The following is a 16,140-nucleotide window of genomic DNA, read 5'->3' on the forward strand; positions in this document are numbered from 1 at the left end:
TAAGAATATTAACTTAAATCCTCATAAAGTCACATAAAACTGATTGGAAATTCTGTGTAAAGACACTAATAAATCAGTGACTGAGCATGGTCAGAGGGTGGCGCTCTTGACTAAGAAACAGACTTGGTTGAGGGGTTTATCAACAGCGTTCCTGCCATGCATCTAATAAATATACTGGCCCGAAATGAGCTTTGAGGTATAAAGTTCTTAATACATTTGTCTTGAGTTGAACTAAATGTTGCTTTCAACTGGACAGCTTGAGTGTAATGTGATAATTCTGTGTCACATGTTTAAGGATATTTTTAAAACAGAGCAGACCTTTATAAATGCAATACATTGTCGCAAACAGAGATTCTTCAAAACGTTTTTGAAATTTAGATACAGTCAAACTTTCTATTAGGCAATGTGGTTATTATCAAAGGAACCTGTCAGCACTTTGGTTATCCCTACAAAAACCATATTGTTTTAGTTAAGACTCCTCACAATTGATATAAAACATGTCATGGGAGCCTAATGTCTACCCCCCCCCCCCTTTTTCTTTTTTTATTTTGTAGTGACGCTTTGGAAAATGTACGATTGACCTCAAAAAAGGACAGTTGAATTTTCTGAATTAACAGAATTGTATTCGCCTCAGTTGTAATTATTCAGCTTAGAAATATGACAGCCCCTCTCCTGTTAAGACTTTGAGCTCAAACTAACGCATATCGTTACATTTCACTGTAGAAACGACCGACAAAGTGCCACTGTTTTCTTCTTTTGACTTTATTTCTTTGAAGGAACTTCGATGATATGCACGTTATTTACCCGGCAGGTGGATATGACGTCATGGTATTGGAACATCAAAACAACAACATCCAAATCAGCGATTCTTGCCTTTTTATTATTTCCTTGGTGTGTTAAAACTAATAACTACGTTTATAAAGGAGCTCTGCCTTTCAAACGGGACAGGCTGTGTGTCAGCGAGTGCGAAACTCCACAATCTGCTGTTTCTGATGCCTCGGTAAGATTTTCTCCTTCTACTTGTAGTTAAGTTTGTTTGTCGTCCTGAAACCTAACCCCAGCCACCCAGCGTCGCTACAAATTCCGGAGGCAAGCGAAGGAAAATTGTTGGTGTGTATTTGTTGTCTAACGTGTGCTCGGTACTCAAGTGTGCGTGCTCGGGTTCGTTCATTTAATATGAATTGTTGCTGTTCGCGTCCCCCGGTTTGCTGTTGTTAAACATTTTGAATAATGGTTAGTTTCACTTTTGCAGTGATCACATTGGCTTTGTTTTCGTATCTTATCCTATCGTATCCTGCAGCTGCACTCACTAACACACACAGTCATCTTCTACTGAGTGTTGATTTTTTTTTTTAAATATCTTAATACAAGGATAAACACCTGTATTGTAAGGCTGAGGAGTGGCTGGTATCGCAGTTTAATGAGCGCCTGTTAACAGTATCTAACTATTTTTTCAAGTTTTATTTTATTTTTTCATAGTCGAGGCTTCTCGGACATGAGTTTGGTTAGGGGCTGCTTTGCGGTAGTCGTAAACAGTTAGGCCTATTACAATGCCTACAAGTTTGAGTGCTGTGATTTTTCTGAATTAAGACCAGAGAAAGAACTTTTCCCACGTGCTTACTTTCCTCCAAACGGAACTGAGGCTTTACTAGTGCTGTTTGTTGTTGTTATGCTGCACAAAATAGTCTAGCCTACACATGAAGCAGGTGTTTACATGATAGTTTTTATTAATAGTAGCCTAATTATTACATAAATTACACCCACCTTAATTTAATGTTTTTACATCACAAATTCACACTTAAAATGTAACAATTGCATTTTTTTATCAGTATTTTTTTCAACTAGTTTGATTGGATCAGGTAAGATGTATTGTGCCAGTTGGACATTTTGTTGAATGTAAATTGGCTTAAGTTGTAAGTCTTTATCCTGGTTGAAGAATGCTTAGAAAAAATATCACTTTATTACAGCAATATGTACAACTATTATGTTGAACTATTATGATATTTTCTTAGAGTGCAAATAGACCAAATTAGTTACTTACATTATGTTATGCACGGTAGACTACTGCAGATAAAAAAAAGAAAAAAAAAACAATACACAGACAACATGGAGCCCAGTGAATTCAACTAGAATATTTATTTTGTTGTAATATTAAATACAAGTCTTTAACTGCCTTTGTACAAAAACAAATATTGCATATATTTTATCACTGTTGTAATGCGAGAAAAATGTACTTCTTTCACCAAAATACATGATCAAATCTATTGGTAATGGCATGCATGCAGGTAAGAAATACATATTTCTCTTATAGAATACACTTCAAGAGAGCTGCTGACAAGAGCAATATTATAAACATTTGAATGTTAACATAAAGTAAACTGCAGCTTTAACAGTGCTCCCTCGTCCCTCTCTATTGGATCTGGATTAGTTATTATCTAAAGAAAAAGAAACAAAACAACACATTTTTGTCACAAAATGAAAGTGAAAAGCCTCACACAAGAAAACGTGGACAAAACACAGAATAAACTTTGTCTTTCTGATGATTGATAGTTATTATATGCAGACATCTAGCATTTATACAATCATAGACTGTCCCTACATTTGCCCTTAAAAACAAGAATAGCTCTGCCCAATACTACAACTGATTAAACTGCTGGCAGGGTGAGTGGTTGTTGGGAATAAAATATCTTGAAATCTGAGATAGAGTTAGTGTAGAAACTGTATTGAAGCATAGTCCCTAATGGCCAAATATGTCCTTGTTTCTAGTTTGACCTCTTCATGCTGGGGCGTAAGCTATTTTTTTTATAGAGGTGAGGCCCAACTGGTAAAATGTAATCAGTCACTCACCCCTATAATGTGGGGACTCTAAGCCCTGAGTGGAATGGCACCCTTTTTCACAAGAAGGCCACAATGTTTGTGACCACACATTTAAATACCATATTTTGGTTAATAGGATTCTGCAGCTCTATTTTTTTTAGATATATTTGCTGCTTTTACCCTTCAAAACATTTTTGCACAAAGCATGACAAGTGGGCAGATGAACAAAGGGATTATTTTGGCACATTGATTTTTCCTGCGATTTACGCATCTTAGATGTACCAAACACAAGCACAGGGGAAGAGTGTTAGCAAAATGAATAATTGTGTGACATCTTAATTCGTGCTTTATAACATAAATGGACACAAACAGTCATATCAAAAGGCACTGCAGACACTGCACAGTGCCTAGTGCTGAAGTAAAGCACTGTCATATCAGCTCAAGTCACCAAGACAGTGCCTTTAAAAAAAAAAAAAAATCTGTACAGTATGATTTTGGTTGGAGGACACATAACAACAGACCTACTATCTTAATGTGAAAACTTGCTCCATGTCCCAAAACTCAGTGAGGTCTGGATGTAGTCATTGTCTGTGGTGCGTATCCCCCCCCTCCCTCTCTCTTTCTCTCTCTCTCTTCCTCTCTCTCTCTTCCTCTCTCTCTCTTCCTCTGGTGATAACTGTTGCTGCTGTGGTGGTGCTTTGCTTCATCACCTGTTCCATAGTGGGAATATTTGTGCCGTTCACTGATCATCACGACATGGTTAAGAAAATATACATTTTTTAAAATGATGCAAGTTTTAGTGGCCATCATAATTCACATTAAGTTGCAGGAGAACATCTTAAAGGGCTTAATCCTTGACTTTCTGGCAGTGTTTTCAGTTGGGTGAAAGGTTGGTGTGCTTTGATCATGCATTTTGGGCGCTTTACTTAAGCTAAACCTGCTGCTCACTATGTGATAAGCCATCAGAATACTTAGATCTGAGTAGGAAGTAGTTTGAAGTAAGGAGAGAGTAATGGGCATGGGGAGAATGCAGCAATGCAAATTTTGTTGATAGACCACCTCTGTTCTCTTTGCCTTTAAATTTAACAATGTTATTGTCCAAACTTAAGTCATCAGTGAATAAAATGTTGTTATTTAAGGTCTGGTCTGTTCATCACAGCACTGAATCAGTGTAGATTTTGCTGTTGTGAATATCAAAACACCTAGATTTAGACGTATAAATGTCTCAAAATGTTTGATTTAATCTTCAGAGTATTATGTTTACCATGGTGACACTACTTAGCATGCATCTTAATGCTCTATTTTCAAACCACTTTCTTCTGTCTGTACCTAAAACATCATTTTAAACTCCCCATTAAGTGAGGGTCCTCGTAATTTGACAGGTTGTGTTTGTCTATTTGATATTTGGGTGGTTATTGTTAGCAGTAGTTAGCATAGGTGCTCCTACAGATGTTACAATACCTGATAATACAAAAAGTCCTTACAATGGGGTACCCAATGTTCCCCACTCACTCTCTCCCCAGTTTCTGACTCTATACATTGTCCTACTTCTAGAGTGGAGGCATGAAAGGGCTGAAAAATAAATCTATAAATAAATCTATAAAATTATGTATCAATTGACTTTAGTTTATTTTTTAAAATAAAATGTATAAAATCATAGAACATTTTTATATAATTGTATTGTGAGTAGGTGTGGGAATCACCAGAGTCCCCACGACATGATATTATCCCGATACTCAAGACACGATTCTATTGCGATTTTTAACATTTTGCGAGATTCTGAGAATTGTGATACAATATATTGCGATTAACTGCATATTATGTCCACTACACTAAACCAAATCAAGAACTGTTTTGTCAAATAAGATCAAATTCTCAGTCTGTTCATCTCACTTCAGTCTTTTTATTTGTATTTTAGTGTAATCAAACTTTAACATAAATGCTTAAAGGGATACTTCACCCATTTTCATTGAGCTTTGTATCATTAGAAACCTGGTAGTATCTTTGAATGGTCGTGCATCCCGCCCTCATTTTTCCCTGAGATGGGAAATCTTTGTATTTCTGAGTCTGAAAAGGAGCTTCCGATGACACAAAAATCGTCATTTTGCGTCATCGGAAGCTGTTGCGGTTAGCGAGGTGAAACTACAACGCTAGATCCTCATATTTTCGACCACTGAAGCTACAGACCAATCACATATCAGTGGGTGGGAACTCACTCCCAGAATCGAAACTTAACGTCCGCCATATTGCTTGGAAGATATGTTAACAGGCTCTATGGAGAATGCTGATAATTTAATTTGAAAATTTTAATTTAATTTAAAATATATAAATATAGCGGCGAGATGGCTGCTGCCAACAGGCCGGTCTTGTGTCTTGGCTGCTGCGGCCGCCGCCTGCCGCGGTGAGGACGAGGAGCCGGCGCCGGCTCGAGCTGGGGCGGACTGGTAGTGTCTGTGCTCTCACTGTTTGCCTATGGACACAGACATAGAGTCTGTTTTCTGCCAGGAATTTCCAAGATGCTAATTCCTTCTGGAAGAAATCTCAGAATCAGTTGAGGAAACGGCCGTATGTGTTGAAGTAAATATGTCTGTAAACCTGACCTTACTGGGAGTGGCCTGCAGTGCTGTGCATTCTGGGATTTGGTGTCTCTCATCCACATGAGCCAAAAAGACACTTTCTGCCTTTTCTCGGCCAAGAAGGCACCAACTTCAACATTTCTTTGACATCTCTACTACATATGACCCAATGTCAATACAGATTCATGTTTCAACGGGTGAAGTATCCCTTTAACAATGCATCTTGTTCAAAATTAATTGTGCCACCCCTTCAGCAGTTGCAAATTAAAAATGCATAAAAAATATCATAATAAAAATATTGATACTTGTGGCTGCCATGAGCAAATATAATATCGCCACACAAAATATCAGGATACTGTACTGTATCGATTTTTTTTACCCCACCTCTAATTGTGAGCCTGGTATCATGACATGTATCGTGCATTTAGTGTATCTACTGTCGCTTGAAAATTAATGAACTCTTATGTGCAGTTGACTGCTACTAGGTTCGCTTAAGCACAACAAATGCACACGGCTACATCAAGTTGGTATTTAGACTTTTTAATTTTGCACACACACACTATCAGCTAACATAAACAAATCTTTACAGAGCTTGCCCGGTGTCTCCAGACCTTATTCAAGTTTCTTTTATCTTAAAAATCCAAAAGGAAAATGCTCCTCCAGCGAGGAGTACAGACTGCTGCTCAGGCTTGTGAGTATGTGTATCTGTCCAGCTCCAGCCTGCTACTGCACAGAGAGAAGAAGGAGAGCAATCACTTAACAGATTTCACCTGTGGTAATTAACTCTGGCACTGCTCCCCCAAGCCACCTACAAGTCTCTCCCCTACAGATGAGCCTACAACAACCCCACTACCACAGTTATCAACTGCGTCACAGCAGGGAATCTCATTACAGTCACAGGCTCTCACAGGTCCAAACACCAGTCACAGCCCTTTCATGTAAACACTGGAAATTTAAGGTGGCTCCATCTTTTAACTACTCCTGTGATTGTTATATTTGGGTAGCGTACTGATACAGTTTTGTGACCTATTCAGGGAGGGTGGTGACAGTATCCACTCTTACTCTTGTTGAGACAAGAATGGTGTGTTTAGTGTTTGGCACTCAATTTAATTTGAGTTAACTCTTACTGCCTCCTAGTCTCCATAATTTATTTAGTTACTATCTCTTGCTTGCTGATTTATGTAATCATACAGAGTTAATGGCTGCATGATTTAGGAATAAACTGACATTGCAATATTTTTCTTTCTGTGATATATAGTTTGGTTCAGCCCTCTGCTGAACCATGACAGCAGCATGGGACCCATGGGACAATGAGTGGTCACCATCTCTTACTACCTGCCGACTCACACTTCACCAAACTATACTCCCAGATCACCATCTCCCACTAACTCACACATCACTAAACTATAAGTAAACAGCAGTTGAAGCTGCTGAAAGAAAAACTCTGTGCCACATTTGCTTCATTAACAGACCACATATAAAGCCATAGCTTAAACAAGCACTGAGAAAACATACATTATTAATGGTAATACACTCCCTCAAAGGTGCAATTGCAATGCTCAAACGATATGTCGTTCAGCCCTAAATAGGATCCACTCAATGTTCATGCCCATTGTTGTGGTTTGAGGCCCTACTTTTCCAGTTAACCTTCAGGCTCGCTGTCGTTTGCCTGTATTGATCGAAGAGTGTGACTGACATTTGTCTGTCATCAGTGTGTCACTGCCATCATTGTGTGAATGGGTGTGAATGGGTAGGTGTGTCTTACAGTGTAAATTAACTTTGAGTAGTCAGAAGACTAGAAAAGTGATATATAAACTCAAGTAAATTTATACAAGCTTATGTTGATTTACTGCAAGAAGGCTTGGTGGGCATAGGGCGCAAGTGGAACTAGGGGTGTTGCTATAGTGAACTTTGGTGCCTTGCTCAAGGGCACCTTGGCAGTGCTCAGGAGGTGATCGGGCACCTCTCTAGCTAACTTCCATACTTGGTCCGCACCGGGACTTGAACTGATAACCCTCCGGTTCCCAACCCAAGTCCTTACAGACTGAGCTACTGCCGCCCCATTCAGTATATATTGAGGCATCTGGCAATAAAAATAGTGTGCAAAGAAACAGAAACAGTGTAGCCCTGCTTGCCACTCATTATTGCCTTGCAGGACACCGTGAGTTCATTATTGATCCTTTTTGAACTGAACATGAAAGACGCTAAGCTCAGGGTGATGTGATTATTCACTGGATATTCTCATCTCCCGCGAGCGCAGTTTAAGTGTTTATATCAGCAAAGTAACGTGTGACCACTGATGACCCCTGGACAGGTGTAACGACTGGTGTCATCTGCGCCATCATTCCGCTCATCTTCTTGCTTACACAGGTCACTGTAGTAGCATTAGCATTGCATAACTTGAGTAATCCAATTAGAACACACCATTAAGCACAAGTGGCTGACAAAATTGTCCTTTGCTGGAGATGATTGCCTGTGGCCTGCATTGTTGTCTAAGCAGGCTAACAATACCACACTTTGGTTAACTCATAGCTTCATATTGTGCATTGATTGACATGGAATGACCGTGAAAAAAGCACACTTGCGTGATATCCAAATAAGCAGTGAGTAGGCTATGTTGTTCTTTTCTCTAGTCCTTGACTTAACAGCTTTACATGCAATGCCGTCCTGTCCATGTAAACATGATGTAAACGCGGCTCCGACAACATTACAGCTGGCGCAACTCAGGCTTCTCACTCTAGACAGTCATGACTCAGAGAGACATTTACACAGGATATACTTGATTTCTGCTCTATTTATGTGTAAAATGTCACATAAGGGGCGGCTGTGGCTCAGTTGGTTGAGTTGTCGCTTCTGAACCGGAAGGTCCAGGGTTTGATCCCCAGCTGGGCAACATGTCCGATGTGTCCTTGGGCAAGACACTTAACCCCGAATTGCTCCTGCTGCTTCGGTGGCAGTGTATGAATGGGATTACTTACTGTTGATGGATGATACTACATAGAGATCACTATCATCAGTGTGTGAATAGGTCTGATATGTGGTGTAAAAGCGCTTTGAGTAGTCAGAAGACTAGAAAAGCGCTATATAAGCTCAAGTCCATTTACCATTTACATTCTTCCTTTAAGTTAGACTAACTGCATTTTGCATCGCCGCTATGATTAATTGTCATAACTGCGCTACCTGTATGGCCTCTCGACATCTTGTGGATAGCCATGATCTATCTGAGGGAGGTTCTCGAAGAGGAAACACCATCAATATGAGAAATCATATTGCCCGTTTCCACCCCGAGCTAATGTTGGGGAGAAAAAAAAAGTTGTGCCCATTGCCAAACAGAAAACTGCTGAACAGGCACTCGTATCAAGGCTGGCACCGAACTCTGACAGGGCAAAAAAGATAACAAAATCTGTTGCAAGTTTTATTGCTAAGGATTTGCGACCTTACTCCGTCGTGGCTTTCGTTTTCTCCTGTCTACCCTGGATCCGAGGTTCAATGTCCCATCACTGCGATCCTTCACAGACACGGCCATACCAGAGCTTTACAGTGATACCAAAGCTAACAGAATCACTCTCAAGTGCTTGTCGAGTGTTAATAACCTGCGTTTCTTGAACGTCTGTTGCGACAGACTTCTATGTAACGGAGACTCATTATATTAGCGACGACTGGCAACTACAGTCACATGGGTGCCCATTTGGCGGAATGGTTGCAAGCTGTGGCGAAAGAATGGGAACTCACAAGAGAAGCAAATGGCGATTTAATGTTAAGTAAACAAACCTTAGGTGCAGTTTTTGTGAAAAGACTCCTCAATTCATGACAACATGTGAGCAGCAGACCTACTTATGTCTTTGACTTGTGCAGTTGTTCCACAGACATTGTTCTAGAGGTTCCAAAATAATATTCAGCTAGAATTTCAGCTAGAATTTCTAAATTTAGTGTGACAACTACTTATACTGCTTTATCTGTTCTTATAGATCATAGTTTTGAATGTCCCTGATGGCTATGAGGCGGCCGTTCTGTACTTTAATGTGTCAGTAACATTGCAGTGCACACTAACGCACAGCAAACGCATCTAAAATGTCACACTCACACAAAAAGCAATTCAATGCACAGCAGCAGGCAAAAACATTTGCTGTAGGCTATACTGTAAAACGAAAAGCTATTGCGCTATTTATGGAATGAATTGTGGGCTCGTCCACTTTTATTCAGGTCCCTGCCACTGGTTGTGCCTAGTGGAATTGTAAATAATTGAGGTTTGCTTGGGCTACTGCTTGTAAAGCAAGCATCCACAGGTTTCCACAGCACAATATTTGCTTTGCTATTGCACCAAGTGAGATTCTCAATGGAAAAACAAGTTAAAACGTATAAGCTGATTGCTTTATTTGTGTGCAATTTTGAGCACCCCTATTTCCAGGACTTATGCTTCTCTCTACTGCGGGCATTTTGAAACCTGCTGCTTGTTCTTCAGCTGTGCTAGTCTGTCATCTATAGCCACTATCAACCAAAAAGTGTAGTGCCAGCCACATCTGCATATCAAATAACAATGTGAAACTGATTTTCTAATGCAATTAAACAAATAAACAGATCCTATGAAAAAAGATTCAGTACCACAAACAACAAACAGCTTATGCAAATGATGGGAAAATGTGTTCCAAAATTGATAAGCCCTATTCGTGTACAAAAGGACTATAGGACAAGGTTGACCATTTTACTCAGAATTCCTGTTTACTTAGTTGGCTTTTTTTATTGGCAATTGCACCCCCATCATATTTTTTACTAGACACACTTGAACCCCACATACTGAGATTAAACCTGTTGTTATTGATAATTGTGATATGTACTCACTCTAAAATGTATATTTTATAGTTTATTACTGTCCACACATCAAACCAGAAGTTAGAGGCATAGATTTTGTATTTGTGGTGGGAGAGGGGTCAAACTGTTACTTCGGTACTTTACTAACTTTATTGTTCAATTTTATATTTATGTCTCTGTGTTGAAGAATTCTGTCTCGTAATTGTCCTGTTCTTGTTGTTGAGGTTCAACCTAATTTTGAGTATTTCATCAAGGTGTCTGGCAAGACTTGCTGTGTTTTCTATGAGATATACATTTTAAGTGAATGGGAAATCGAAATAGCTCTTCCCATCATGCAGCTTTTTCTACAAGTCACCCTGCATTGGTTTCTGTGCCATAAGCAACATAAGTTTGTCTAGAAAATTTAATTTTTTGAAAGCTTTATCTCTTCCAAAGACTGGCTCATTCTTTAAAAGGGAAAAAATGAGTTTAGCCAATAAAGGCGGTATCACCAGGGCTTTTAATTATTATCATTAACTGTGATCCCAAATGGCTCCTGGGATTGTTATTTGTTGAATTGTCTCTTGCCTCTCTTCTGTTCAATCAAGTGTGCATTTAGCTGTGACTAGGAGTAATTGTTCCCAAGTGGGACACACACTGATCTTTTAATGTCTGCATTGACTCTCTAACCTTGAGAGCACCTCTCCGGGAGGAGTTTAAATCATGTGGATCTTCTCTGTGTCTTTAAGCTACCGGGTCAAGTAAGTGGTTGACAGCCCTAAAAGACCAATCCCTTGTAATTGTCCCCAGCTGCATGGGTCAGTCATGTGTGTTCCCAGAGACTGTCCTTTATTAGATGAGGTACTGGGAGTGGGGTGTCTTAATGGTTCAAGCCATTGATTTGTTTTAGCACAAATTTTTCTCAATGCACTCCTGCAATACCTGATCACTAGCTTAACTTTAAAAGAAGAGTATGCAATTTTTCACACTTAAATGTCGCAGAAATCAAATATATCCTCTGAAAATAATTGCGAGTCATCACTGTCTACAATGAGTGCGACAGCCGAGTCCCCCTGTCTGTGATGCTTTCAGAGCTTTCCGAGCCGTAGCTACACTTCGTTTACATCGCAGGGACGGCCGGCCGGCTCATTACCTTGTGTATAAAAGTTGTTTAATTGAGGGCCTATAGAAAAGAAGAATAACATACTGTACTCACTGCATATTTGAATGTCATGTAAGCATTTTAGATCACGGTCATTTTGTGTGAATTTACATGAAGATACGAGCATAATAACGATCGCTAGCATTAGCATGCTAACACAATAATGGAGTGCAAGTTGTTATGGTTTCATGCTGGAGCTCAAGGGCGACATCTGCTGGATCAAAAAATCCCATATTCGTCCTTTAAGGATTGTAGGTGGGGTTACATAACAATTAAATCTCCTCACTAACTTTATGGATGCTAGGTCTGTATTTATTTGCTCTTTTGGAGGTTTTTGAGAGCCTTTAGTTTTCAAACCACTCAACGCATGTTACACTACAGCCTCATTCACCCTCTCACAAAAACATCAAACTCAATCATAGTACATCTCCCATGGTTTCTAACTTTGGTGCAACTTTATTTGATAGTATCACAACATTTGCCTAGAAGTGTTAAATTATTGATAAGGGCTACTTGTGCTGCCATCACCACTAAAAGGAGGTATGTTTTTAGGCATTCAGGAGTCAGACCCACTAAAAGGTGCTAATGATTGGGAAGTGCAGGTTGTTCTCAGGGTCATAGATGGACTTAGCTCAAGCAGTGGCACTGGCCAAGATGGTCTGGAGATTAAGTTTCTAAAAATTGCCTCTCATGTTCTGTCATACCCACTTCCATTAAGTTCCATTAAATTGGAAATGTGCTCGATTTACTCCCTTGCTCAAAGTTGGTAAACCTCATGATATCAACAATTATATATCTTTCGCAATAATTAATTGTGTAGCCAAAACATTTGAAAATGAAATCTTAAATCAACTTTCCCAATATATTAATGACTCCAATATCTTATCCCCATACCAATCTGGCTTCAGACCTAACTTTTCTACAACCACAGCTTTATTGAAACTTACCAACAATTTTACATCATCTTCAGACAACAACATGCTAACAGCTGCCATATTTATAGACCTTACCAAGGCTTTTTAACACTACCTCCTCCTCGACAAACTTTATGCAATTGGTCTTTCACAACATTTTCTTCTCTGGTTTAACTCGTATCTTCATCACAGTGTGTGATGAAGATACGAGTGAAGATTCAAGGATTTCAATCTGATTATATGATCATGGATAAAGGTGTACCTCAAGGTTCCTCCTTAGGCCTGTTATTGTTTAGCATTTGTATCAATGACCTTCCACAAATTTGCCCCAACTGCAAATTCAACTTAATGCAGACACCACCGTTATTTACACTTCCAGATCCGATATGTCACAAACTAAGGTAACTTTGCAATCTGATTTTGATAATGTGCAACAATGTTTTCTTTTCCTAATAAACTCATTCAAACTTTATTGACATACAAATCAATTTCTAATTATTAACAAACACTTTATATAGTGTGTAAAATGTTATAAAGTGCACATATTTATTTTATTAACATTTTATCAATTACATTTAATTTGTAGAGTAAATAGGACATACATACCTTCATTAAAAAAATCAGTCATATTTGGCTCTGTTTATTTAAACACAATCAAACAAGTTTTGCTTTAAGTAGCATACTTCCTGCAGAGCTTACAGGCACAAAAAATCACAACGTTATAAGGGCATTTGCAATAAACTAAATCCAAATACATCATTAAGCATAGTTTACATGTATCACACCATAGACATACAAAATGTGTAAAAACACATGAAGTGTTTAAAACACAAAGTGAGGACGACTCTACCAACTGAGCCACAGCCGCCCCTATTCTAGTCTGTAGTGAAGCACATTCTAATAGCTTGGAAGTATTCTTTAACAATCACACCTGGCACTCTAAAGAAGTCAAAAACCATCCATATCAGGCTGTGCGTTACTGAACCAAATGCATTTGCTAGATCTAAAAAATACCATATGTAAATCCCTTTTCTCTATCTTGGCCGCCTGAATCTGGTGCCATCATGAATATATCCATCTTACACCAAAAAGTTTCATCTTTCCTTGTTGATGTTTAAGTTTATTGTCTTACTTTATAAGGTATAATTGGTTTAAGTAAAAGCCTTACAAACCTATCTAAACTAACATAATAAATTACCCTCTCCAATGTAGCCATTTAGCCACCGGGGGTGACAGTAGCTCAGTCGTAAGGGACTTGGGTTGTTCGCCGGTTCAAGTCCCTGAATCTAGTGTCTTTTCATAATTTTAATGAATCTCTTCAGATGGCTAGCATGGTGTGCAAATTTGTGTTTTTAATGGTTTCAGGCCAGTGGTTGCTGCTAATGATGTTGTAATTGATTGTCTATGTGATTATGTAACATTTCCTATTTCCATGTCAAGTTCAACATTTGATAAAGGAGGACTCTTATAAGAAGGCCATATTTCACCACTAATAGAGAGAATGGAGAAAGAGAAAACTGAAATTACAGCTTGTGATTATCTTTTATTCTTGGTGATTACAAGGAGTTACTTTTACTAGATCGGACAGCTGAAGTGTAACAGGGAATGTGAAGCGGAGAGAGTTGAGTGGAACCGCATCAAGGGCTCAGGCCGGGAATTGAACCAGATGCTGATGCGTGAAGGAATGTATTCCATCTCCTGCACTATCGACTGCGCTAAACCAGCATCTCATCTTCGGTTATTTTTGATTGAGAAACTCTTCATCATTTGAAGAGTACAGAGTAGGTTAATTTCATGAACCACTGATTGAAATTGCTTTTTTTGGCTTAAAGTTAACCATACACTTTGTCCATATTGTCCAGTAATATGATAAACATAACAGGTACATAACTGGAGCAATTGAAGGACAGGTTTATTAACAGCCCTTGTACTTTCTAAAATGCGATAAAGTGGTCTCATTAACAGACTTCTTCTGTTCCTGAATCAACTTTTTCCATATTGAAGTATTGGGGGCAGATCTGTACTAGTTACAATTTTAATGATCTTATCAAAGCAAACAATTGAGAGGTACATTTAATAGGTCTCCTGAGGAAGCTACTTTTCACAGTTATCCCTCTGCCTTCTCTTTGCAATTCGTATGAGTACAACTCTTTACTGGTAATGCCAAGTATGCTTTTGCACTTGAGTTGTGTAATCATTAAAATGAAGAATTTGCTTTCTTAATTTTATCTCAGTGCTTAACACTTGTTTGTCCTTCAAGGACAAATGATGTAGGAGAAGACAGTTCCTGTGTGAAGTCCCTGAGCTCTTGCCGAGAGGCGGATCCCTTTCAGTGCCAGCTGTTCTCTCAGATACACGTGCTGAAATTCTCTTAATATAATTCTGGAGGCTCAGGAGAACGGTACAAAACAAGTGTTCCAACCAGGAGTTGGTTGAATTTTAATCAGTGGGCTTCAACTCGTTGAGTTAGTGGGCAGTACTTTCATTCATGAGCAGATGTTCAGTGCAGTTACACTCTGCAGTTAATCTGAACTTACTGGCCTCTCTGCCATTGGCTGCAAGGACGTTGGCAGGATCCTGGCATTAGAGAATTACTCCTAGAAAATGATGCAGGCCTGGAAAGCATAGCCAAGCCTTTTTTAGCTACAACCCAGCCCAGGAGCCGAATCCTGGACAGGAGAAGGTAATGACAGCCCATCCGTCTTCAGACCCTCAGTGATGATACATTCCCTACCACTGTAGCTTGGGGAGTAGCAGTACAATTCTATAAGATCGTGTCTCCAGGTTACATTTCTGTAAAAGGCTGGCTAAACACAAACTTACCACCCAGCAGGCGAAACATTGTGTGTTATGATTATATACAGTGTTTGTCGAACTATATAAAAATAGTTTTACATGTTGAAGATTTTTTTCACCACCCTCAGTAGAATCTCAGTGACCTGTAAGGGGGATCTCTGGTGCTGGTCGAGTAGCTGTACCTAACTGGTGCTGTGTTCAGCCTGGTGGATTGTATACCTCATTCTCAAGCTGCTTATCCAGGGTTTTATTTGGCCATGTCACATTTGTGATGGTTAATTTTAAACCAAGCATAAACTCAATTTCCTGTTAAGTGCCTTTAACTGGTCAGAGTTTCCACAACATTGTGTATGTATTCTAATCATTTCTTGTGTGTTAAAGTCAAAGTTGGGTATATGGAACTTAAACCCTGGAAATGACAAGGTTTTATATCCTCACAATGCCTGATTTTCGAATTCTAAATTAATGGAGAAGAAAACAATCAGCTAGATTGTACGGGTTTCTTCTATTATGAAAAGGTGATCAACAAAACAATGAAGATTTTTAACTTATTTCAAATTGCTTGTTTGTTTAAAACCAATAGCTGAAAGTCACGTCAGATCTCCTTGCATTTTTGTCAGCAAGATCAGGGCAGCTATTTCTGCCTTTTTGCTTCTCTGCTCTCTTTGTGATTTGTGGGAATTGTTTTAAGGTGTGGTTGTTTCTGCTTTGATTGGAAATGTCCTGCTGACAGGATCCGCCTAGCAAGTTTACAGTAGCTGTGACATTGCTGTTACCTTTATTCAAAGAGTTCCAGTTGCTGTCAGCCCTCAGGAAGCACAGCACAGGCCAACATGGGCGGCTGGCAGCCCACAGTTAGGAAAATGAACCCTGTTTGAGTTGGCAGACACTTACCTCTCAGGGGAACTTTTGCTACCTCTGCAGAAGTACTAGTGGTAGCAGCTCTGGTGGGGCAGCAGTGTTTCTTCGAGCAGGACAGGTTTTTTTCAACTCTCACCCTTTTCAGGAAACACATTGTGCTTGCTTCTTTCCTATGTGTTTTCAAAAGGAAGGAAGAAGTAAAGCGGCATCATGCAATGGAAGTGAA

The 16,140-nt window shown here is 39.2% G+C and overlaps 1 protein-coding gene across 2 annotated transcripts in view; it reads left to right on the forward strand.

Moving 5' to 3' along the window:
• The first annotated feature begins 706 nt into the window (after positions 1-706).
• foxp1b (forkhead box P1b) overlaps positions 707-16,140 on the forward strand; it is a 130,466-nt gene continuing 115,032 nt past the window's right edge. The window contains exon 1 of one of the 2 annotated variants that reach the window (XM_065954973.1): positions 707-1,000. The gene's annotated coding sequence lies outside the window, so the exon portion shown is untranslated. The remainder of the gene's footprint in view (positions 1,001-16,140) is intronic. The other variant, XM_065954972.1, reaches the window with a different exon arrangement.

This window comes from Labrus bergylta, chromosome 5 (genome assembly GCF_963930695.1).
Source record: "Labrus bergylta chromosome 5, fLabBer1.1, whole genome shotgun sequence".
NCBI lineage: Eukaryota > Metazoa > Chordata > Actinopteri > Labriformes > Labridae > Labrus > Labrus bergylta.